General features: G+C 46.7%; 1 protein-coding gene and 1 pseudogene across 1 annotated transcript in view; both read left to right on the top strand.

Moving 5' to 3' along the window:
- RELN (reelin) overlaps window positions 1-26,674 on the top strand; it is a 567,367-nt gene that overhangs the window by 212,081 nt on the left and 328,612 nt on the right. The window lies entirely within an intron of this gene.
- Window positions 12,191-12,275, top strand: LOC149865555 (U2 spliceosomal RNA; annotated as a pseudogene).

Genomic DNA, 26,674 nt, shown 5'->3' with positions numbered 1-26,674 from the left:
AGACCAAAAAATAGCAGCTTCCACCACAGGCACAACAGCAGCACAGTGGCAAACTGAAGTCGCCACCATCTCTGTGAGATGCAGCTGCCCCAGGCCCTCAGCTGCCTTGTTTCACCTCCTACATGTATGTCCCAAGCCTGATTCAGGAAGCTCTTGGATACAGTAAGTTTGGAGCGTTGTTGTAATTGTGCTGGTCCAGAAAATGTGCAAAAAGTGAGGGTTTTTTGGTAATATCTTTTACTGAACCAACTATATGGCTGGAAGAGAGGTTAGACAAGCTTTTTGGGCACAAAGTGCCCTTCCTCTGGTCCTCAGTAACACATACGTTGAATACAGCAACAAATACATTATTCAGGGAGATGCGTATGGCCATGATGCATTTAAAGCATACAGTACATGAGGACTCCAAGGGTGGTAATTTAATCCTCAGCAATATTTCAGATGTAACAGAATTAGGAATGTAATTATTATTGGGGGGGGGGACGGGCACAGGTAGTACCACTTCCTGATACTATCACCACTTCCTGATCCTATTTACCACTTACCATTTACCATTTAGTGACCTTTGGCAGGGGTTGCCCCAGCCCTGGACCCTTACATCTTCACTGTGCACCTGGCACTGCATGGGCCCACGGCTGCTGGTGAGGAGCCCCAGGCAGAGGGCAGCAGGCATGGCCAAGCCACTCGGGGGTGCTGCCCAGCTGCAGAGCTGTAGCTTCCCCTCACCCCCATGGGTAGGAGCTGGGGCTGTGGATGGACCCGGAGCTGTGGACCTCTCCTGTGCCCAGATCCTGCTGCCATGGGGAGGGAGGTGCTTGGCTGTAGCAGCAGGGTCTTGGCAAGGCAATGGGCAAAGGCAATGGGCACCCTGTTCCTGCTGCTGTACTTGTGCCACTGCAGCCTGGACCTGGAAGGCTCCTCTCCTCCATGCTGCTGAGCTGGACCTTCCCCAGCTGGCCTCAGGCAAAGCGGGGTCCGGTCCCAGCGGGGTAGCCTCTTCTTGGTGCATTGCGTCCTTCCTTCTCCCACCCATGGTGCTGGGGCCACATGAGACCTGGCCCAGCCCAGAGGCAGGCTGGCTTGGGGTCTGAGGAGGCATCATGGCAGCTGCAGTGGACAGTGGAGGGACTGAGGGGTTGCCGCTGGTCCTTACATGGTGAGCGCAGCCCCAAGGCATTCCCGAGGGGTGGAGTGCAACAGCTCCACACATAAAGGGCCAGGGCCGTTCCTGCCAGAGGTCCCTAAAGTAGGTATGAGCTATCAATTGACCCTTTAACTGATACAATTAAAGGTTAAATGTATACGTTTTCAAACACTATTTACATCCCTAAACAGAATACAGTTCTTTTATCTGTGTGTCAAAATTCACCTGTTTTGCAACTTTACTGAACTTAATTTCCAGTGCATTCCTTAAAGCTAGAACCTGTCATTAGGAAATGAAAAGTGAACAGCTGGTTGCATGTATTCTCACATTGCCAGGTTGTTTCCCTGTCCTGAAAAACAGGAATATGATGCTGAATCTATAATACAAAATCTCTTGTTGCTACCAAGAGGTTTTTCTACAAAGATTCTTTCCAGCAATGCACGCCTTTTGCTGAAGGTTTTAGAAGACAAAGCCACACTCAAATACAATATGAATTAACAGTAATGAGCTGAAACCAACCATCTATTCTAAATATAATTGCATCAGTGTATTCTCTCTTAATTAGCTAGTTTAATATGTTTCAAGATTATGCTGTGCTTGTTGAACATTAATTATCTATATTTTGGTTTAAAACAGGCCAGAATATTTTGATGGGACTATTTCTTTGCATAGATCTAATACATTTTTAATAGCATGTGATATTAGGTCAGTGCAATTCATTCATAAATCATTTCTGGGTTAGATCTCTCAAAGATTCAGGTCCCACTGAAATACTTAGGGTCAAACTCAATATTGGCAGAACAGCACCCTATTGATTGGGAAAGGTGGTGTGCAAAAAACCTGTTGTTGATACTCTTTCTTCAGCTCGTACAGGTGGCCAACCAGATAGAAGTTTAGAATCATGTGGTGAAGTGAAAATTTAGGCAGCCTAGGCCTATGAAGTTGGACTGTCTGGGTGGCTGCAAAAGCAGAGATCCAGCTACAGATAGCTTGGAAGCCAATCCTATAATATCCCTATTATTTGTCAGCCTTTTGTTCAGGGCAATCTTTTAAAAAACGTCCATTAATTTAGGTACCTAAATTGGAACACAGGAGCTGTATTTTAGTTTTCTTAATCATTTTCAAGTTTAATTAACTTTTAATGGAGTGCCCAGTGGCAGTGAGAGGCATACCTGATGGATCTCAAACCGGGTACTTAAGTCTTGACATAACCAAAATTTGTGGTCACCTTTACAAATTTAAACATCATCTGTTCATCTTTTGTTTCACGTTGTTACCTTCAGTCTGTTCCATGAGATAAAATAAGTGACAACCCTAAATGAATTTAGGATTAATTTATTTATGATCCTGAGACAAGAGTGTTTACATTATTAGCTATCATTTATGTTATTTATTCCAAAATTTAACAGTATATTTCAAACAAGTTGGCTATGTAAAGAGATAGTGTGTTATCATTCTAAGACAGGGGTGGGCAATTATATCATGGGGAGGGCTGCTTAACAAATTTTGGCAAACTGTCAGGGGCTGCATAGGTAGCCCTGCACCTTGACAGTTGCCCCACCCCCTGGTTGCCATACTGGGACTGGAAGCCCCACTCCCTAACCCCATACCTTTGCCACCAGAAGTCCCCTCCTTGCCCCCCAGAAATACTCTTTTTGGGAGGAGGTTTGCCATCTTAGAACCAGAAAACAAATCATACACTAGAAGTCAAACACCTACTATAATATATATTAATTTTATTACAAAAAATATGTGTCATGATTTGTGTTTGTGTACTGTATATAGAAGGGATTGCATAAAAACTAAAAAACAAAGTCTCACTCTTAAATTGTGTGGGGGGCATAGGTTATGTTGGGTGTGTGTATATGTCAGTGGGGGTTTTGGAGGTAGGATGTGGGTGTGTGAGGTTTATGGGGTGCAGGGACCCCCCCACACAGCACACAACCCCTGCTACCAGCAGCAGCAGTAGGTGGAGGGGAGGTTGGGGGGAGCCTCAGGGAGTTCGTGCCTGGGGCAGGCACTGGTGCCCAGCAGGACACGGCTCTGGGCAGTGCTGTGTGCAAGGGCAAGGAGCGCAGCCTGCCAGGTTGCCTCTATCAGGGGCTCTGTGTTGCGTGCCTGCTCGCTCTTGCACAGGGAAGCCCTGCAGTGGACTCTGCAGAAAAGCAGAGGACAGGGCTCCCTCCACTCTGGGTGGAGTCTGGGGACCTGTACAGCAGGGGGTGGGGAAGGCAGTGGGCTCTAGCATGGGGCTTTCACTACTGGGAGTGCAGGAGCTGCAGGCATGCCATGCCACCCACTACAACTTCCTCCCTGTGCCTGCCTCCACTGCCTTTCCCCCCGCTGCTTTCCTTCTCTTCCCTCCCTGCCCAGCCTCACTGCTCCCCACCAGCCCACCACTCCCCACCCACAGCTCTGGCACCATGTGGTTCCAGCTGCAGGGCTGGGACCACACAACACAGCAGGAGCACCATGCAGTTGTCAGCTGGGAACCTCATCATGCTAGCTGGGCCTGGATGGCTCTTGCTGTGCCAGCGATCCTCCCTGCTCTCCGCCTGTTCTTACCTGAATTTCCCTCTCCAGAGGAGGGGACAGCCCCAGGCTCCCAGGCCAGAAACTTTTGCTAAGGCAGAAGCTTTCTGCTGGGGGCTGGGGCCTGGGGGTGGAGGGGCTGGAGGTGGGGTGGGGCCAGTGGGCCTTGCTACTGCTGTGGCTGTGTCCTGCTGCTGGCTTCCCCTGGGTCCTGCTTCCACTGTCTCCTGTCATCTTTAACAGGCAGCCAGGGGCAGATAAATATTGATTTAAAAAAAAATTTAGGAGCCCCACGGGAAGGATAGAATGGCTTGGCAGATTCTATTTTTCCCACCCCTGTGATGCATGGCAGGAAGCTCAATTGTGGGATCAGGGATCAGATCCTAGCATGTGTAGGAGGCACAGTTGTTTGGCTCATGGTTCAGATCCTATCACACCTTTAAATCAACATCTGCCAGGGACCTATGAAACATGCTGCTTACTAACAAATCACCCACCATTGGTTGAATGGTCAGTTAACTAGTATGTGTGCAGATTTAAGATTCACTGATGTTGTCACAGGGTCACGCAGGTGCCCTGTTCCTAGGAAGGAATAAGGGCAGCTGCCAATCACAAGGGCAGCTCAGGTGATGGTTGCTGGGGCAACCGTGCTGGTCAGGTGACCAGAAGGGGGCAGGGCCGGGCCTTTATAAAGAGCCCAGGCCGAAGCCTAGTAGCATTTCCCTTTTGGCAGCCTGAGGTGTGGGAGCTTTGCAGTAGAGCCAAACAAAGCAGAGCCGATTGTTGCAGCCTGATCACATAAGCAGCTACAGCATGGTAAGGGTGGAAGGAACCCTGACAGGGAGGCCATTGCTAGAGAGCCAAGTGAGCTTAGATCCTATGTTATAGCCAGAAGGCTTATTGTTGTGTTACAGCCGTTTGGCTTACGGTTCTGTTTCATTACTGTTACACCGGAGGACCGGGTGAGGCTATAAGGGGATGGAGGAGGCCTCATTTAGGAGTGCCCCAGTAGAATGGGGGTGCTACCAGTGCCAGAGTGTGGTGCTACATTGCGGGGTGTACTACCTTAGCCCTGGGGAGGGGCACAGTGCCGGTGAGGGTACCGTAGTTGGGGTGCAAGACCCCATCCCTGAGAAGGGCAAAGAGGATTTTGGGGCCAGGCATGGCTGAGGCCACCTGAGCCCCACTGGCAAGGAGCACCAGTGAGAAGCCTGCAGGGGCTCGTGTTAGGCTCCAAGGGGAGAGCCACACGAAGAGAAGCCCAGGGTGGGTGCTACTAGAGAGATGAGCCCAGAGAGGGCGAGTCCACGATTACAGAGAGCTCGGAGAGGGCGGAGAGAAGCCCCAGGAGCAGGCACGTACTTGAGGGAAGCCCCACAGGAGGGCATGTACAGAGAGAAACCCCGGTGAGGGCAAGTATTGAGCGAAGCCCCAGGAGTGGGCGTATACTATTGGTAGAAACCCCAGGAGGGGTGCAGACTGAGAAGGATCCCAGAGGGGCTCCACAGTGGTGGGGACCCTGAGGGGTCAAAGGCCCCAGGTAAGGCTCAGGCCACCTGAGCCCAATTGGGAAGAGTACTATCAGTAAGGCTGAGAGGGCTAACGAATAGAGGGGCAGTGGTTGTGTGACAGGCTCAGGGGCACCAGAGAAGGGGCGCCGGTTGCGTGACAAGCCCAGGGGTGCCAGGCAGGGTGCAGAAAGGAATTGGACCAGATAACGTCCAGAAGAGCTGCAAGGCTTGGGGCATGCTAAAGGGGAGGTAGGAGGCACGCATAGCCCATAAGGCTGGGGTGCACCGGGTCACTCCATACGGAACGGGGGTAGTATCAGCATAACACCGTGTACAAGGGGATCAAAGGCAGCCTCCCATAAAAACTTATACATACCGTCAAGACGTGGTGGGCGAGAAAGAGGGTGCTGGATCACCTACTTGACATGGTAGGGGGCACTAGAGGGATCACGGCTGCCCCTAGGCCCCACTCTGTGACAGATGTTCTGGTATTTCATAGGTGTATTCTGGAGCAGTGAGCCCAATCCTGAGCTCTTACTGGTAAAAATCAGAAGTAACTTAATTGAAGCCAGTGAGGTTAAATCAGTGTAAAACCAGTTCAGATTATTTGTTTTCTTTTTCACATTTCACCAGTGCCAATTCATGTGGCTTTCATAATGTTGCACTTTACAGTGAACTCTCAAGTCTGGCTCCTTATATCAGCTTTAGGGGCCTAAAGCCAGTGAAACCTGGCATGATTTATGGAGGGGGCCATATTTTGCCCACGCCTGTTCTAGGACATAATCAAAAGTTCATTGAAACATTGGTAAGACTGCCATTGACTAAAACAGGGCATGTCTATACGAGATGCTACTGCACAGCTGTTACTGATTATAAAAGTACTAAATAAATGTGCAGAGTACTAAATAACTGCACAGTAGCACCAGCAGACACCTTTTTAGTGATGCTACTGCACAGTATTCTAATAATATTGTACAGTAGTGTATGAGCACTGTTGGTGCTGTGATGCACTACTGCACAGTATTATTCGGCTACTACACAGTAAGCATCTTGTGGAGACGTGCCTGCAGACTGAAAATCAGTCCATTAAACCATAGCTTATTTGCTTATCTATCTGCTAATGGCAGTGCGACCGCCAGGTCTTGAACACCCAGTCACGTGCAGTCTTGGTTCAAGCAATTGGTGGTGTATGTCTTACAGACTCCCGTAAATTGCCGAGTAAATGTTCACTCCTCGAGTAGTCTTCCCCCATCTCACCTGCCATGACTTTGAATGTTTCCCAGTGGTGGGGTGACTACTCAGGGTCCTCCTGCAGCACGCAGTCTGCCTGACAGTCACTTGCCCCCGCAAGTCCACCACCCCTACACCCTGACCATACGCCACCTTGATAGGTCACCCAGTCTTCTTGGTCCAGCTCCCCTTCTCATACAGCTGTGGGGCCTTTCGAGTCCCTTCCCATCCTGGGTATTGGCTCTTGAGGCCAGTTTGCTTACCCCGTCCCAGGTTGTTTCTGGTTGGAGATTCTGATCGTGGAACCTGTTCTCGCCCTAGAGTGAACTACTTCCCTATTGTCTGAATCCAAATGTGATGCCCTACGGGCCCTGTACCAATTACCTTATTAGTATCAGCTACTCCTGTCTCTCAACCCCTTCACTCAGGGAAACACAAAAGAAAAAACACAAAACGACACTTTTACCATATTGCTGGGAATCTGGGTAGCCCCCTTTCTGGTCCCTTACATCAGGGTACGAGGAGCCTAGTTCCCTACAACCTAGCTAGGAGATGACCCCTACTCAGGGCTATGTACCCATAGGCTGCTGCTTGAGTCATCTTTCCCCCTTTTTCCACTTCTTCCTGGGGCATGGTGCTGCCCCACTTCTCTCCCTTCTGGAGCATCCTGATCCAGGTGCCTCATGGCCCCTCTGAGTAAGAAGCAGGGCTACTTTTTGTAATCAGTGTAGGTGCCCTGCTTCTTTGCAGCCCTTCATGCTGCTCCTGCCGGGACTCTCCCAAAGGGGAAAATTCCTCCTCCTCCCAACTGGTTTCAGTACTCCCACCTGCTATGGTGTGGGTCTTCACATCCCCCCCTGTTGCTGCTGCCTTTGCTGACTGTAGGGGCTGCTTCTGACTCGTCTCCCACACTGCCAAGCCATTCCCCACCGCCGCTGCCAGGGTCAATGTCTGGAGCCTCCTCTGGCTCTTCATTTGGTTCTCCTTCCTCCCTGAGGGATTCCTGGGATGTGTCCCATGGTTGTGCCCTCCTCAGGTCCGCTCTCCCTCCCTCCATTGCTCCACTGGTGGTCATTTTTATTCCCGCCAGCCGGCAATTGCTGATGTCATTGGCCGGCTGCAGCTGGACAAAGACATGGCTAACAAGCTGCGCGGCTTATCTCCCCGCTCTGGCTGCGCCATGGCTCCTGCTGTAGGTAAGTTTTTTCTTGTTTTAACTTTTATGTTTGTTCCCTCTTCTTCCTGTTTATTCTGTTCCCTGGGACTTTCCTTTCTAGTTTGGGGTCCTTCCCCCCATTCTTTCCTGGGAAAGGCGGATATAACTATCCACAGTTATATACAGCATGGTGTCTTATCTTCAGATTGTTGCAAGTTTCCTGACTCTTTATATCCTGTGTCATCGAGTCATATGGGTTAAGTACAGTCTAAAACCCAAGGCTGAATCAATTCAGTCTTTACAGATTACTCTAAGCTGCACAGATTAAATTGAAACAAAAATGAACAGACATTTACCCTTGATTCAGGAAGTGCAGCCATATGCCTGCAGTGGCTCAGGCCAGAAACCAGGAGATGCTACAGCACAGACTCTGGCTGGGGGAAGACTCTGGCTGGGTCCCCCAGGGGAGAAGAGGAGGGGCCTTCACCTTAAGGGGCCATGGTGGGCTGGTGTCTGGCCATGCCTGACCGGGATCCTGACAGGAGCAGCAGCCCCATGGTGTCCTGGGCACTGCAAACCTCTTCCTGGTGAGATGGTTGAGAGGTGGCTATGCTGTGGGTTGGAAACAGGGTGGGCAGAGCTGCTGCAGCCTTTGTGGAGCAGGCAACAGCAGCAGGGCCAGGAGGAGTGGCTATAGGGACTAAGGTGAATTTTGGGGTAGCCATAGCCCCCAAGTCCCCCCAATGCAGCTGCCAGTTAGCCTCCTGTATCCACCACTCCCAGCTTCTGTTGCTCAGCCTCACATCCCCAGCCCCTGCCCTGGGTGAGGTGGGCAGACTGGGCTGCAGTGACAGGGACCTTCCCAGCTAGCTGTGGCTCAGGATGGGGCTGTAAAAGTTGTGTACCCAGTCTGCTCCCAGCTCCCCACAACCAGGCTGGGTCAGCCTGTCAGGGAGCCCCTGCGATGGGCAGGGCTCTACCCCTCTTCCTTCTCCCCCATCATGAGTCAGGGAGGGAGTGCTCTGTCTAGTAATGCCTCTGTGGCTCCATGACAGCCCAGCCTGGCCTGGGTTGGGTGTGGGGACCCAGGAGCAATCTGGATGCACAAGTCCTGTGGCTCCAGCCCGAGTCACAGCCAACTGGGAAGTGCCCTGGCCCCGCAGCCCAGCCCAACCATTTGTCCACCTTGCCTGGGGCTGGGGCTGGGGCTGGGCCAGCTCATGTGCACTGCTGAGAGTGGGCACAGAGGGGCTGGTCCTTCCCAGGTGGCTGTGGCTTGGGCTGGGACCACAGGAGCTGTGGCCCTGGATTGCTTCCCACACCCAGTCTGGGCCAAACTGTCACAGAGGGCTATTCTCCTCCTCCTCCTTCTCCTTCTCCTACTCCTGCTGGGGGCGGGGGGTCCTCTGTGTTGTGCTGCCTCAGGGCTCAGGCTGGAGGGGCACAGTACTGGGCCCTGTTGTGGGGCAGGCAGGGAAAAACTATGCTCCGAGCTCCCCATGCCCAGTCCAGGCCAGGCTGTCAGGGAGCTGCTGCAGTAGGCAGGGCTTTCCCTCACTTCCTGCTCCACCATGGGGCTAGGGTGGTGTCTGACCATGCCCCTGCTCAACCCTTAGGTATTAACTGGGGCAGGGCACTGGCCACACTCCCCCCTGCCTCCAAAAAGCATGGCAAAGGCTGCTTCCCCTTTCCCTCTCCATACCTGGTCTTGGGTCCTTGCAGGCCAGGGTGGAGGTTTAAACTTCTCCCCAATCATACTTAGGTCTGCTGGGGCCTCGGCATGGCTCCCTCCCCCTCACCCCCAGCTTAACTTCTCTTGGCCACTGCAGAAGGGAAAGGAGGGCTGCTCTAGCACACCCCCCCCCCAACTTCTGGCATGAACCACTGCAGGCATGTGCCTGCATTTCTAGAATCAAAAGTGAATGTCTCTTCACTTGCAAATTAATTCAATCTATGCAGGTTAGACTAACCTGCAAAGATTGAATCAATTCAGGCTTATGCTCTTTGAATGTCTGTGCTCAGCCGTAGTGGGAAGTCAGACCTGTGCGTGCAAAAACAGCATTAAGCCTTAATGTGCCACTGCTCCCAGAGTGTTCTAACTTTACCATTGCTTAACATTCCACAGATATGAGAGGGAAGTTGCACATTACATTTACATGATGCCATATCAGTATTTTATAATCCAAGTTAAGTTGTCCAAAACAGTTGAAAAGGGGCTTCTCTCAGCAAGTGATGCACATAATGGCCAAGTAATGGCACAAAGCAGGCTTTCAGATCTGATTTTAAATTTTTACAAATAGTCTTGTCCTGGTGAAATACCTTATGATTGTTTTCCAAATTTAGATAATTCTCAAGAAGGCAAAAATGCTTTTAGTGCTTCACAGTGGCCGTTCTCACCCATCTGGCTTCATACATAAAGTTTTGTGGCCACTTTCAAAGTTTCTAGGCTCATAGTTTGCCTATCTTAGCTTTGGATATGCTTCTAAACCAGGGGTGGGTAAAATGCAGCCTGCGGGCCAGATGTGGCCCACCAGGCCATTCTGTCTGGCCCATGGGGCCCCTAAAAAATTTAGAAAATTAATACTAATCTGCCCCTGGCTACCTGTCATGCAGCCCTCGATGGCTTGCCAAAACTCAGTAAGCATCCCTCTGCCCAAAATAATTGCCCACCCCTAAACAAGCACAGAAGAGCTGCTTCATCCAAGAACTCATTCAGTGTGGCTACATGCTTTCTATTTTGGTGAAATCAGTGCAAAATCTCATAGGGGACTTCAATGTGACACATTTTTTAAGGAACAGTGCCATCCCACATAGCATACTAATACTTTGGAGCAATATAATGCCTAACAAATTTGTCATTCTTTCAATGGGTATTCAAATTAATTATTCTCCTTGAGCAATGTGTCACCTCCCCATGCCTATTTGAAAGCTGATGTTCTCTACAGGGAAATCTATTTTTCTTCCAGCATATAAATACAGCTGAAATATTAAAAATGGAAGAAAAATAACCAATTTTTCTATGATTAGTAACCTTTCATGTTGTCAAGAAATACCCCATATACATGTAATATGCTGGAGGCAAGTAGAACTGCAGTTTCCATTTAGAAAAGCAAATGGTAAAATTTTCTTTAATAACCATTACCAGAAAGCATGTTCTTTCCTAGTTTTTTTTTTTTTAATTGTATTGTATAAATTTTACTCTTTCAGTTTTAAATAAGTTAAATCCTCTATCAAGAAGGGAAGAACACAGATTCAGCTAATGTTAATAATGTTTTAGTGTTCAAAGTAATCCTGGGGTGATGAAAACTGGTATCTGTTGAATTGTTAAAGAGTTGCTCTCTGGATATGTTTTCATTTTTGATGGATAATATTCTAGTTTGTGGTGGAGGAGGAGCTGCTGTTTTTATCTTCCTTTGTAAACTGGTTTCAGTATTGTAGAGACACCAGTTGCATGTCTCTGTATTTAATACTGAATTTATGTAAAAAGCATAATTAAATTTGGGTACTTGAAAATTTCTCCCTGGGGTCTGTGGAGCCAGTTTAGGAGGTGTGTTCCATACTTGCATCTGAGCCAGCTGATCTATAGCTGCTTAAGTGGCCTTTTGGGAACTGTGGACAGCCATCATAAGGTAGAACAGGCAGCTCAAACAGTGTCGGGTTTATCACCAATGACCGCGGACCAGGCAGGCACCACCTGCCGGTAGCCGAGTGTATCCTCACCTTTGATTGGGTGTGTTGCACGTGCTTGCTTCGCCTGCCATGACTTTGATGTTAACGGACTTGGACTGCGCGCATCAGACATCTGAACCAATTATGAGTCTCACCGGCGTCCCGTGGGTCCTGAGTTTCTGAGGGCTCCGCCACCCCTACACCCTCGCCCGTTCCACCGGGTGGCAGCCGACTGTCTAGTCCAGCCACGTATCTGCACGTCACTCAGATAGTCCACAAAAGAAAAATGAAAATCAAAACAAGCACTACGATCAAGGGGGTTCCCTTGATCGGAGCGGCTGCTCCAGCCGTCTGCAGTCATCCTCCAGTACAAACTTGCCAGTTGTGGGGTCAAGCCCCTTTTTGGCTCTCAAAGAGTCCCTTCGGGGGGAGGCTTGCTCAGCTTCCCCTTTCCACAGTGAAAGCTCACTATTGAGCTGCGTCCCTATTACAGGGGCTACAGTACCCAACGTCAAATAGTGCCCTTCTATTAGGAGGTACCCAGCTCCAGCTGGGCTCCAGCCGCTCCCGGCCGGTGAACAAACAACCCTGTGCCCCGCAGGGCCCCGCAGACTGGCCTCAAAAACCCCGCTGGGGCGTAGCCCTTTGCCAGAGGTTCCTACCGGCACTCAGTGTTGCTCGCAGCGTAGGCCGGCGTGCTCCATCACCTGCACGTCCTCCTTCCGGTTCGGCGTTGCCCCCGCTTGTCGGCCCCGGCCTCTCTTTTATGCCGGCGACGGAAGTACCGGCCCCTCCCTTCCCCACACACCTGGGTAAGGGGGGTTTCTGCCTGTCTCCTTGAGACACTGGACGCATCTACATGAGACATGTGACCACGTAGGCGGACTCCCCAGGGCAGGTGATTGTCTCTGATATGTCATCCATGGGAGGTCTATATTGAGCAGATGCTTTTTGGTGTTGGGTGGTGGAACCGGAGCTTGCTCCATCCACTCCATGCATTGACCTGGTATTACAGTGCTTCCAGGACCGGTGCAAAAAAACAGGAAAAAAAAAAGTTTCCTTGGGGCTGCGGGCCTGGGGTCACTGGCCCTCGGATCAGTCTGGGAGCCAAGGAGCCTGCTGGCTCTTTCTCTCCCTCACAAACAGGAGCTGAGAAGTGGACTCCAAAACAGATAGCTCAGGAGCCTGCAACTTGTAAAGGTCTTAAATCATCTCATCCCTTCCCCCAAGTTGGTATTGCAGTTCAGCTGAAGCGTAGGATCTAGCATGCCATTTTCAGATGTTTACAATTAACTTACATTTTACTTTGTTTAAAAATCAGTGTAGTCTTTTGTGTTGACCTTGTCCTCATGTATAATGGCTGTACTTGTAAATTATTATAAACAGCTTTGTGAAAACGTGAAATAAGGTTGAAATGACCTGATCTGACAACATCTGAATCGTGTGCAAGTTATGTTTCCAGAATCCTCCAGACCTTTCCTTGTTCTGATCGACAGCAGTACTAGAGAACATACTGCCATAACTTCACCCCTGTTACAAACATCTACAGTACATCAGTAAATTGTCACAGTTAATGAGCAGTGACTTCTTTTGTGCTATGTAAAAAGCAGTTCTCATCAGAATCAGTGTTGATTAACTTAATTAGACGTAATTAATTGTACCAGCCTTCCTTTTATATATTAATCTGATCTGACATCCAAAATCTTAATTTTGTAAATGTTAGACTGCATTATTAGTACATTGTTTTAGGTAAAAGAGTTTCTTTACAGTACAAATAAAATATCAACATAATGACAAATCCATTTAGTTAAATGCCTATATGTTATTTCAAAGACGTCAGGCACCATACAAGTGCTTATTAAATTGTAGTGCATCTATGGTTGTGGTAAAGAAAAAAATGATTATTTTTTCAAGTGGATATTGAAATATAATTGTCTATGTTTGAATGAGATTATAATTAAATGAAAGACTACAAAATCAAAATATAGTAAATCTCTTTGTGTCTTTAAATTCCAGATAACTACAATAGACTCATTAGATTATGAACAAACATATGTTTTAAATGCACCTAAATATTCATTCCACTTGAAATCTAAAATCCATGTGTAGTAAGCATTATTAACTTTACATACAATCAGTATTCCACAGAGAACTCAAAGGACAATAAAATAAGATATACTGCAGAGCCAAGGAACATGATTTTCCCCCTGGAAAAGGTAGACCTAGTTTTTGGCACTGTGTCAGTAGAGAGACAATGGAAGCTTGTTCTATTATTTATATGAATTGACTGGCTTGGCAGATGCCAGTGTGATAACCCTTTATCTAAAAGTGTAGAAAAACTAGAATTTGCTTTCCTTTGGAATCAAACTTGATGCAAGATATTCATAAAAATGCCAGAACTCCTGTAATTGGGAGGGAAGCTTTGTCATAATCTGCTTGCAGAGAACAGGAGAGTAGGTCCTAATCAGTTTATTTACATATGAGTGCATAGGAAAGAAAAAATCGTTTTTGTGTCATCAGAGAAATTATGGAAGGCAGAATGTAACTGCCTGAATACAGCTTAAAATGTCACTTATTCTCACTCACTTCCTTCTATCACACTGTTTACTCACTCTTCTACTGTACACCTCTCCTGAACCCTTTGTTGAAAGCATCCTGAGTTCAAACAACTAAGCTCGCCGACGAAAAGAAAAGAAAAAAATACCAAAGTAAAATCAAATACCTCATAAATTGCCTGTGCTATTGTAATTCTGTCCCTTTCTCTTTATACATTGGTGATACATAATTACATGGTCACATGATAATTTTTTTTCTCCTTTGAGATCCTCTGTTCAGGAAAGGCCTTGAATGTGCACTTAAATCCATCCCTTCATAGCCAGCACTTAGCATGTGTGGAAGCAGTCAAGGACAGGTTTCTACACCAAACCATAGATGCCTATGCCTATTGCACAGCAAGGTTAGAAAATGTTCATTATTAGCAAACCAATTTATTTTATTTTGACCTTATTTTTGGCAGTGGCTGTACTGTTCTTATTTACATTTTCCAAAAAATATTAAACCAGAGGCAGAAACTAGAGATGGTGAGTTTCCCTTCCCTATTTAGTAAGGTGGCAATCCAGTTCATCAGACAAAAAGCCCCTAATGCTTCACAGTACACCTAGAGCATGTTAATCCCAGGCGCAATGTAAGTGTGTGCCATGAAGGCTACCACATTGATGCATATTTAATTGCTGTCAGTCTAGTCTCTCTTAAAGAGGTTTCTAATGGAGTCTGTCTGCTCTCACACATGCACATACATTTGGTTTTAAAAGTGATTATAAAATTGAAACAATGGAACTAGCATGTGTTTTCCAGTGTTGGCTACACTTTTAAAAAGAATACTTTTATCTTTTGCAACTAGTAAAGATGTTTGGATACATCCTTAAATAGATATTTACTGTTTTAACTGATCTCTTGTGATAAGTTTGATTTATAGTGGAACAGGCCTGTTGGCAGGGTAGGTGTCTTGCACTGAAGAGAAAGAGATAGAGGTAGTTCATTTTGGGTATGGTTTTGGATAAAGCCGAGACCATCATTGTAGATCTTTTTCTATTGACAGTGTAACAAGTAAATAAATAACTTTCTTTACCCTCCGCTCAGACGTGTATTTGGAACATGATCCAAAGCCCACTGTGTTTCTCTTGATTTTTGTTCAGGACCATGATTTATAGTAGTGCCATGTTTGCTTGGTAAATGGTTAGGCCCTCCAGCTGGGGGCCATTGTATACAAATGAGGCTGAGAGCAGCCTTGGAAGATGTATTGCTATTTGTTTGCTGGTGTGCTTTGGTTGTTCAGCTAATGCGCAGGTATTTGAAAAACATGTAGCTATTATGTAAAGTATATTAAGGCTACTTATTCTATCCTCAATATTTTTTTTTTGCTATCTAAACCCATGTAAATTCTTCCCATTATTGGGTTCATATAATGGTTATTTGATTCACATGAGTAATAATCCTCTAGGGACAAATTCACAGGTGATGCATGAAGAGGTATAACGCCCATTTATTCTTACGCTCATTCAGATTCAGTCTCCTGATGCGTGATGGAGTCCAGTTGTGATCAGAGAAGTCTCAGTTTATGTGATGGAATTTAAGTCATTACATCTTAGACATTTCTGCCTTTGGCTTATTGACTTCAGCCACACTTCTGTCATGAGTGAACTGATCACAATAGGGCTCTCTTATGCTTATACCCATGGAGTGTTGGTTGACTACTTTAATCTCTGCCACCAGCCTGTTTCACCTATCAGCCAATCTTTATGAATAGGAATATTGATATCAGTGTCCTGGACAAACTTCTGCGCAGGTAATTCCACTTTGCTCTCCCAGTTTTTCTCTGCAGTTCATGATCAGTAGGGTCACCACTAGTGATTTTTTCATGGTAAAATATATGAGAAGATAGTTTGGCACTAGAGGGAGAAAAGCCAAAGTCACAAACATATTTAAAAATGCCTGAAGTCTCAGATTATATTATGTTAATCAGAATGTACTTTAGTTTCACCTGAAACTGTTTAAAACAGTGTTAAATCATTTAACTAATAGTTGAAATCCTTTCAAATGCCTCCTGGTCCAGCAGTGCATTGGGGAGAAGCTGCTGCCTGTTCTTTATTGCTGCCCAGGCTCAGTGAAAGTAGCAAAACCAACAGCCCTGCACTGATGCCTTTTAAGTCAGCTATGCATGCCTTAGGCCTTCTTTTATCCCTGCAATAACCTGACAAATCAGAGAATCCATTACCTCCCCAACTCCCATGAAATACCAACATAGACCCTAGTTATAAAATTCAAAGTCTTCTTGCTTTCTCTTTTCTACTGTGCGTTACACATTTTAACCTGAAAGTTTTCAGTGTTCTAAGCCAAATTGATTATATGTCAGAAGTCACGGGTTTATTTTTAACTCTGCAAAATCAAGGCATCCACCAATTCTTTAACAAACTTACACCCATCAGAGTGGTATTTATCCTTGATTCTTGTTGTGCTGTGTTGGGGTGTGATGAACAGATTACACTGGCCTCTGAAGTCATACTTATATAGCCCCTTGGGCTAGGGACAGATATTACATATAACCAGTTTAAGTGATCAGAAACTGGTTTACACCTGTAACAGAACAGACATTCAGTGCACATAAACCAGTTTGAAAATGGCTGAAACCAGTTTGAGATAAACCTGATTGAATGTAGTATCAGACTTCACTGATTTGGGTCAAACCAGTTTATGCAATGTCTGTCCCAGACCCTTTCCTGGTTTCACTTAAAATAGAATCTCCTGGCATCCCAGATGCTTTGCAATCCTGGGTGGGGCTCTCCGCTCCAGGCCAGCAGGCTGACCCTGCTCCTCTGCTCCCTGGCTGGAGCTTTGGCAGAGCCTGCAGGTACAGTGGTGTCAGCCTAGCTTCCTCTTGCTCCCCCCTGCCCTGCTCAAACAGGGATCCCCCCCACAGCATGGAATGTAGCCAGCTAGCTCAGGGGGTTTCAGCCTTTTTTGGTCGCTGTAACAGGGCTACTGTCATGGCCAGGTCTCTGCCTCCAGTCTTCCCCTGTCTCTGGGCAGCCCATCCACTCCACTTGTCTGCCACTCCTTGATGAAAATAAGTACAGTTGTTACTTGAGCAGGAGACTGCATTTTGTATGTCCTGGTGACTGGGGCCATAAGTGCACACTCCAACCATCCCTGTATGTGCCCCATGCCTCGCAGATGTTCCACTGTGTGTTACCTCTCCAGCCTCGGTTCAGAGCCAACTGGGTACACAGTTGTAGCTCTACCATACTACCCCGGAGTGCCACTTTCATGCCACCTCTCTCTCACCGGGGTCCATTTACTCTGCCAGCTCTCACCCAGCCTCATTCATGCTGCCCTCCCTCCTGGGCCATATTCATACCACCTGGCCTCTCTGGCTTCAGGCGTGTTTCTCCAGTCCTTGGTCAGCCCTGGCGCAGTCTGTCGGGCATCTCCTGCTGCCCTCACATGAACATTTGCTGACCCACTCAACAACTATTAGCCTACTTTGCTCCTGCCCCCTCACCAGGCCTCCATGCCCCCACTGGGTCTCTTCCCTCTTCACTATGCCCCTCTCTCTCAGGGCCTCTACTCACTCACCCACATATAAGGCCTCTATTTGCACCCCCAGGGTTTACCCTGCTGCCTGGGTGCAGCTCCATGTCACTCCTCTGGCCTGGACTCTGTGTCAGGGCTCCTAACAGACCTGGGCTCCCCCTGCTTTGCTGGAACAACACCAGGGATGTGGGGCTGGGGTTATAAGGTGCCCCTTCCCACCTTTCACCAGGAGATAACTGGCCTGGCATTTCCTGGGGGCTCCCATGCTGCTAGGAGCCGCACCAGGCCACCCTTCCCCAGCAGAGTGCAGTTTCACATCTTATGCAGGACAACAGAAGCCTCCACCTCCCCATAGCCCTTTCCTTTACCTCCAGGCCCCTGAGCAAGAGCCCAGTTGGCTGATGGTGCTGCCTCCCTTGCTAACAGCCAACTGCCCTCTTTATATAGCTGGCCTGCATTTGAAAATGGCCACTGCAGTCAGCCACCTGGAAGCTGCCTGCTCCAGTCCTTGAAGTGGAAGGCATCAAAGGTGCACTGCCACAGTTGATGTATCCCAGGCAGCCGGTGGAGAAGCATGGAGTCCCCCAACAGCTGGTTGATGAGCAGGGGGAGTTCCCCAGTGGTTGATCACTGAGTGGGGGGTGGTCCCATGCAGGGCAGTAAAATCAGAAGTGCTGGTGATTCATGGTGCCGGCGAAAACAAAAGTAACTTAATCTGCTGGTAGCACCACCCCCTGTTTTTCCACGCCACTGTTGTGTACCCCATGGGGCCTTCCCAAGTACCCCCAGGGGTACACGTATCCCCGGTTGACATCCCCTATGCTAGCTAATGCTGACAGGTGTCTGTGTAAGGCAGACAGGACAGTGTCCTCTTACGGCTTTTTAGAGCTCACCAACAGGTAACTGGTAATGTCCCTGTGTTCTTTCACTGGAAAAAGTTATTTAAGAAGAGCTTGAACTAGTGAGCGAGGCTTTTGTTTTCTGATGGGGTACTAAATGCTATCAATTCCCTGCGTAACTAAATGCTCTGTTATCAACTCCCTGCTGGCTCCCTCGCTGGTCAGGAGCAGCGGCGGTGAGGGGGAAACCCCTCCCTAATCAGAGTGTCCTGCTGAGGCCTGGCCATGCCCCCCCTCAGCTCAGCACTATGGAAGGGAAGGGAGGGCTGCCCTAGCACCTCCTGGCTTCTGGCTTGAGCCACTGCAGGAATGTGCCTGCATTTTTTCAGTCCATTGGGGTTGTCTGCACAGTTACAAACCGGCTCAGCCTAGCCAGATTAGACTAACCTGCAAAGATTGAATCAATTCAGGCTTTTTGAATGTCTGTCCCTAGCACTAAAGTCCAAATTTGGAGATGTACATAATAATGTTATGCACATGGGCAGTCTTTAAGGTTGTATGTTTACATTATCACTGGATACTTGTACATATCAAGTTAGTCATGTGTATTTGCAGGGTCAGGCCCTTAGATTATCAATTTCTTTGGCATCCTTCAGTATCTAAATGTCTACTGTTTAAATCTTAAAACTTTTTTTTAATATACAATCCCATTTAAATACCAGGTCCTCTGCTGGACTGAATTTATGCTTGGAATAACCTAAGAAAGTATAAGAAAAAGAAAGACATTTTATCTTTCCTATCTATTAATTGTTTTTTCCTTTGAAGTTCATGATGAACGTACCAGGATGCTTCTGCCTGTCCATCTTCCACCCCCCACAGTTTTTTTTTTCTTTTCATACCTGGGATAAACAGGACCCTCATAGGACCTTCTGTACATGTTGAAGATTATGTAAAGCCACATACCCCTGACAACTCCCTCCTCTACTTTATAGATAGGATTGATTAGGAATTAGAAAAATTTAAGTCATGACTCAGACCTCCAAAATCATGAGGTTTATAAAAAAAAAAAGAGCTTAAAGATGTTCTTCCCTCATCTTCTGATTTCTAGACTCCTACTGCCTATTCTTAATGTGTACGTGACAATTAACATGTTGCAATTTTAGATGTTTCTCAAGAGCTCTTGCCAGAACATGCAACTGAAATCAGGGATCTGCTTCTTTAGACACTGTAAAAACACATGACAAAATATGCTCTAACATATTTACAGTTTGATACAAAACATAGCAGTGAGTTCTTTACATGGGACCTGAAACTGGAATTTACCAATCTTCCATTAGACTAGAACATTTTTTAATCCCTAAAGAGCTGGGCAGGATTAAAGCTGATGACCAATAGATGAAAGGCTCTGTGGCTTATTATGACTGCCCTGAGGCATCCAATCTCTAGCAGGGCAGATCTACACAGGTTTTGTACCCATTTGGGTTTGTGTATGGGGTTTTTTTTTCAAATACTATAATTAAGTTTAGACTTCTACTGTGGAAGCAGTAATTCCAGTGTAATGGAACCTGTTTAGCACATAACTTATTCCTTTAATAAGCTATTTAGTGAATAAGCTGTGCCAGCCTCCTTTATTAACTCATTCATAAAGACATGCAAAATGCAGACCTGATACCAACATATTTTTACTGGTATAAAAGATCCTCAATTTTCCTAACTTTCTTAGGTGATTGTTAAAAAATCTGAATGTCTTTATATGGTCCTTGATTTAAACTTGTGACATTTCAGCCTACATGGCAAAATTCTGAATAAAATCCATGTAATACTACAGGCTTGGACACACACTACAAAAATAAAGTGCTATGGGAGTGTGAACATGTGCCCAGCCCCCTGGCCGAAGCACTACTAATTTACTTCTGTTGCAGGGCACTTTCGTGCCCCGCTCCTAGTAAGACCCTGTCGCAGAGCACTTTCGCGCCCCGCTCCTAGTAAGACTTCAACTTGGGAGGGGGAGATGTGTCGGAGGCACTGAAGTGCCTGCTCCTAAAGGACAGGTGTGGGTTGCTGGAGCAACCACTGAGGTTAGCTGACCAGGAGGGGGCAGGGCCTGGCCCATATAAATAGCCTAGGCTGAGGCCAAGCAGGCAGGTCTCCTCTGGCAGTTGTGGAAGATGGAGCTGTTTGGGACCAGGCTGAGTTGAGGAGCCCGAGGGCCTGAGCACCTTATGAGAGAGGATACCAGGCAGAGGAGCCCCTGGTAGGGATTCGGGGGAAGATAAAGAGCCTGATGGTTTAGGGTTTATGTTTGGTCAGGAGGCCTGAGTTTGAGTTGGGGCTGGACAGCCGATGGTTTTGTTTGTTGTGTTACACCGGAGGACGAGGTGAGGCTGTAGGGGTTGGAGGAGGCCTCATGGGAGCTCCCTAGCAGCGTGGGGGTTCCTGGCACCAGAGAGGGTGCCACATTTTGGGCTTTGTATAGACCCCGCCCAGTAGAGCAGTGTTGTGCGGGGCGAGGAGCCCAGTGCGGGTGAGTGACCTGAGAAGGCAGGTCTGGGGGCCAGGCACGGCTAAGGCCACCTGAGCCACAATTGCGGGAGTCGCGAGCAAGGCCCTAGTGCAGGCGTGAGACAGGAATAAGGAGCCCCAGAGAGGGCAGACAAGAATAAGGAGCCCCAGGGAGGGCGATTGGCATTCATATCGGGATAAGCCCCAGGGAGGGCGATTGGCATTTGTATCAGGATAAGCCCCAGGGAGGGCATACTGGAATAAGGAGCCCTGGAGAAGGACGAGCGTATGGGTAGAGGCCCGAGGGAGGGCGAGTACAGGAATAAGAGGCCTGAGGGAGGGCGAGCATACGGATAGAAGCCCGGAGAGGGCGAGCGTACAGGTAGAAGCCCAGAGAGGGCTGCTAAGGAAAGACCATAGACACAACAATGTCCAGGACAACTGAGAGGCTTGGGGCATGGTATTAGGGGAGGTAAGAGCCACGCACAGCCCACAGGGGTGGGTGCACTAGATCGACCTACACGGGACAAAGGGCTGGGATAACTAAGAGCACCGTGCTCAAGAGGGTAAAAGGCAGCCTCCCTTTCATACGTGGCGGGCGAGATAACAAGGGTGCACAGACACTCATTTGGCATGGTAGGGGGCACCAGGAGAGATCATGGCCACTCCTGGGCCCCGCCCTGTGACAACTTCAAAGGCATGCTTTCCAGCCAGGAGATTGAAAGGGGGCTGCCCCTTTGCTGACTCAGATTTCATAGACATTAGGGGTAGAAGGGACCTCAGAAGATCATCGAGTCCAGCTGCCCACCCAAAGGGCAGGAAGTCAGCTGGGGTCATGGGATCCCAGCAAGATAAGCATCCAATTTGCTCTTGAAGGTGTTCAATGTAGGTGCTTGAACCACCTCTGAGGCTGTTCCAGACCTTGGGAGCACCAGTCAGTGAGCTAGGTCACTGAGAGCTTGCCCTCTCCCCTGCCAGTGAAGGGGCCAGGCTATCAGTGATCAGCTGGCAGCTACTACCAGCAGCAGCTGTCAAAGACAGTGCCTGTCCCTGCATCCCCACCACACATCGGGATGGGTGGAGGTGGTCTTGAAGAGATGTTAGGGGGATGAAGAGAACTGCTCTCATTGCCACCCTCCTTTCTACTGCCTACCACCTGTGGAGATGACAGGAGGGCAAGGGGGACAAGGAAAGATGCTCTTCTCACCTCTGCCAACCCACTGGGGTGGTAGAAAAATCTGCTTAACAGCTGCAGCCAATGGTACAGGAACACTAGGCAGAACAAGTGCTCCTGGCACAGAGGCAGCCATCATGGGAGGACTGGCAAGCTGTTGCTTTCACACTAGCAGTGGCCTCAGGGTCCTGAGAATACTCTGTGCCAGGTCAACCTGGCTGGGAAGCCTGTCAGGGAGCCAGCTGTTCTCCTACCCTACCCTCTTGTAAGAGGGAAGGAGTTCAGAAGATTGTGGGATACTTATCTATGAGACCCTTTGTGGTTCTATATGTAACAGTTTACATGCTATATGTAGTGCTACAAAATGTAGTGCTACTGAGTTCTTTCTTGAAAGAGGAACTTTTTTGTAGCAGATCCACCAGTTTTTGTGGTGTTACGGATGCGTGTACATGTGGATATTCACCTTTTATAGCAATGTAAGGACATTTATAGCACTAATGTAATGTGTCCAAGGCCAGAAGCTAGACTCTATGCTCTGACTTGAGAGATGGTATTTTTATTTTCAGTTAAAATATCTCTCTCTTCCCTCCTTCCTCTCTCAGCAATGTATTTACTCTTTTCCTTCCTTATTATAATGCCATTTTTCTACTTCCTGTATCCCCCAACTGATACATCCAGATTAATGGATGAATGAAGATAATATAGAGACTTTCTTATCTGTAAATTGTTTTTCTTCTGAAACTTATATTGATCACACCAGGATTTTCCTGTGTCCTCCCGTGTTTCTTTCATTTCTCAGTTCTAATGTAAATATTCATTATTAGAGAGGAATTCTATCTAAGGATGGCTAGAGCATACATACAGTGACCTTGGTTGAACGATATCTTATCTTCTTAGTGGCTTGTCCTCTAGCTGAAAATGGGCACATCTACACATGTGTTTTAATGCATAGTAGCCTATTTTACTGTGCATTAAAAGGTCATGTAAAAAACTATGCAATTCTGCTAATGTGCAGTAAAATAGGCTACTGTGCATTAAGCATCACTTTAAAAACATGTTCTTTCATTACTGCACATTAGGGCAACCTAACGCTCATTTATTTAGTACCTCACGTTAGAGGTACTAAATTTAATGCACCTTAGGAAAAGCATATTAATTCAGATGTAGACACACCCAATAAATAGCATGTTTCAGAGTAAGACCCAAATGTTTGCTTAATGGTATTAGAGCAACCCAAATATGTAGTTGAGAAGTGTTCTTCATCTACAAAGAAAACAACACATTAATTCTATACCTTAAGATGCAAACGTTCTAAAAACAATATAGAAGCCAACCCTAATTTTAGAAATTTTATCGAGAAAATGGAGCCAGGTCTGTCAAACATACACCTGCAGGGAAATTGTGACCCATATAGTTGTTTTACATATATCCTGTTGCATCTGCCAGTTTCAGTGAGGTTACACCCAACCATTCATCAGCATAATGAGTCCCATTTTAGAGGACCTGTGAAGAGCCCTCTGTGGGGCTAAGACAGTGGTTCTGAGCTTTTTTTAGACTGAAGGCACCCCTTATTGGACTAAAGGCACCTTATCAGAAAATGCCAGTTCTTAGTTTACACTCTTTTTTGACTACAGAAAAACAATGGAGTAATTATTGTGTTGCACAGAACTTGGAAAGACCACAACAGGGCAGAAAGTGGATTCCTATTTGAAATCACTGGGTTTAGCTTGTGACTCATGTTTGCACACTTAACAGTTCTAACATTGCATGACACCTCGCAGCGTACTTGAAAGGATCTCTAGGCACTGCAGTGTACCCTAGCTGGGATCTCTAGGATCTCTTGATTCTAGAAAGGATCTCTAGGGACCCTGGCTGGAAATCACAGGGTTGGGAGAACATAATCAAGATAGATAATGTTTGCCTTACCCTGTTTGTGCCATTTTGTCTACATGCCCAGGAGCACTGGCTCAACACATAATACATGTGGGGCATGTCTACATGTTGACCTATGGCTATGGAGTGAAATGCTACATTGCTGTATGGTGTGCTACGGCAGTATAGTGATCACATTTGTCTACACGTGATTGCCAGCTACGTTGCCGTACCAGCGCACTCCCATAGCAGTGAAATTTAACCATATGCTATGCACCTGGACTGTGCCATGCTTTAGTACTTCCAAAATGAAGTAGTAAAGCACAGCACTGTAGCAACATCACCATACAGGGAAATGTAGACGCACCCATTATTAACTATACCATAAGCCATCTCTGTTTGTTTGTGATTTCTTCTAACAGCTGCCTTTAGCATAGCCTGGTATTAATTTTGTGACTGAACACACAAAGTTGGTTCTTTTAAGGAAACCTGGTCAATTGCCCATGGGGTTTGAACAGCATATGTTCATTGATTTGGAGAGTATGTAGTTTGATATTCCCTAACCCATATACTCATTTACCAGCATAAGGGAATTTGTAGAAATATATGCAGTAATAGTAAACAATCTTCTTGAATATTTATAACTACTGAATATTTAGCATTTCAAGCCAATTTGTGAGTTTTTTGTAAAGATAATGGTGTTTGAAATATTTTGAAAATGGACTGCATTTTATCTGATTTTTTTAAAGAAAGCGATAAAGTTTTTGGTATTATTGGCTGTTCTCATGTGCTAAAGTAATTAATGTGTTCTTATTTTATAGTACAATGTAGTTACAGGGTCACATACTTACAGACAGCATGTGTTAGTGAAGAAATGTTATGCCACATTTCAGATAACTGTAAGATGTGTGAAACCCTGAAAGAACTTCCACATAGTGCTTTATGAAGCCTTTTTTGCATTTTCACTTAAATAGTATGTTATATGGCTCTCACTTACTGTCCCAAAACCACAGGAATAAAAACAGGACCTTAGGAATGTGGCTTAACTAACTACCACTTTATTACATAACACATCTGGGAAATATCCAAAAAGAACACATCCAATGCAGGTCATTCCTCCTTTGTAATCTGTTTCACTTGGTAAAAGGCTGCTGTGAGCCCTTTCTCCAACATGTGGGGGCTGCTGTCAACTCCCCATCTTCTTAATCTGGACCCAAAACTGTTGCTGAAATACTGCCACCCTCCACTCATACATCATTTAAGGGGATACAGGAGAGGGATTGCCTCTCCATGGTACCAGACATTAGGAGCTCTGATCACATTCCCCACCTTACTTAAAAGATGCCATCTCCTAATCTTTTTCAGATTCCAGTTTATCTGGGAACTGGACCCACTATTAAAAAATTATGGGCACTTGCCCCACCCCAAGCTGTGATAACATGAGTAGCATAACCTAATTTACCTACTGGCTCATTGCACTGTTGAAATGAAAAATGAATAAACAAATATTGCCCAGAGCCAATTGAGCAGTGACAGAAAAATCTCCCAAAAGTTACTAGCATGAACACACAGCAAGAATTGCAAAAACAGTCCTACTCTAATTCCAAGGAAAAGGTAGAGAAGAATTATTTCTTCCCACAGCACAAAGGCATCCAAAAGGATCAGACTCAGGGATCAAGGGCTAGCTGGTCTTTGGCGGGGGGGTGGCGGCAAGGGGCTATCGTGGAGCTAAAATAGCCCAGTGCCAGGGGGACAGGTAGGAAACGTGCAGCCCTGGGGGGCTAGCAGCTGGACTTTCCCAGCCCTAGGACTGTGCAGGTAAGCATACTGAAGTTCAATTCACTGATCTAACCTAGATCGGAAGTGTGAGTGCACATCAATCCAGATATTAGATTGGAAATTCTGCGCGCACACAGACAGGTTTAAAAATGGGAGAACACATTCTGTTATGGATTTAGATTGATTTATGATCACTGAGACGGAGTCTAAGTGTAAGGCGTACACCTGAGCAAGCTAAGTTTGATCAGGTGGCCATTTTTAACACAATCTAACCTCCCTCTACCCCACCTCTCCCCACAAATGTCTGCATTTAGCCCAGGGGTGAGGAGGGAGCAGACAGTGGAAGAGCAGGTGATAGCAGGGTGTGTTCCTGCCCCACACTGCCCTTAAGTGGCACCAGCTAGATCAGTGATTCTCCACTTTTTTTAGCCTCAAGGCCCCCCTCTATATCTTTTCTGCATTTAGATCTTGCTCAGTGATTTTTAACCGAGGTACCAGGAAATTAAGAAGTATACCGCCAATTTTAATCCAACAAGTGTGCCCCAGATATCAGATGTTTAGAAAACATTGTTCTAGTTGTTGTACAGAAGGAGCCAAATTCTGTGGTCAGTTATATCCGTGCAGTTATGTTTGACCATTTTTATGGACTTAAAGCAGAATCTGGTTCATTTTGAGACCCATCAGAAAATAGTTGGAGCATGATATAGCCAGAGGTTTGCAAAGTTTAAATAACATTTATAATATCTCTAACTGGAAGAGAAGTTTCTGTTATATCTAATAAGGTTTAACCAACATCAGAAATACAATGATTTCCTTTGCATACTGTTGAGTATTGCTGTCCCTTGTGGACCTGAAGGACGCCATCTGCCGCTCGACTAGGGTGTTATCTGCTCTATTTGAGAATCTTACACACCCATGTTTTTCCTGCCACGACTTGATGTTAACGGAGTTGGTTCATATACCTTGATGTGTAGTCCAATTATTAGTCTCACCGACGTCCCGCGAGGTCCCGAGTTTCTGAGGGCTCCACCACCCCTACACCCTTGCCCGTTCCACCGGGAGGTGGCCAGCCAGTTGGTCCGGCCACGTGTCCTCAGTTCCTCTCAAGCAATCAACAAAAGAAAAGGTCAAAAAGAAAACACGTAAAAAGAGAAGGCTCTCCTGGCCTGGGTCACC

Source organism: Crocodylus siamensis, chromosome 4 (assembly GCF_052110815.1).
Source record: "Crocodylus siamensis isolate JL-2025a chromosome 4, ASM5211081v1, whole genome shotgun sequence".
Classification (NCBI taxonomy): domain Eukaryota; kingdom Metazoa; phylum Chordata; order Crocodylia; family Crocodylidae; genus Crocodylus; species Crocodylus siamensis.
Note: the sequence above shows the minus strand (reverse complement) of the source record. Positions and strands in the feature narration are given on the sequence as shown.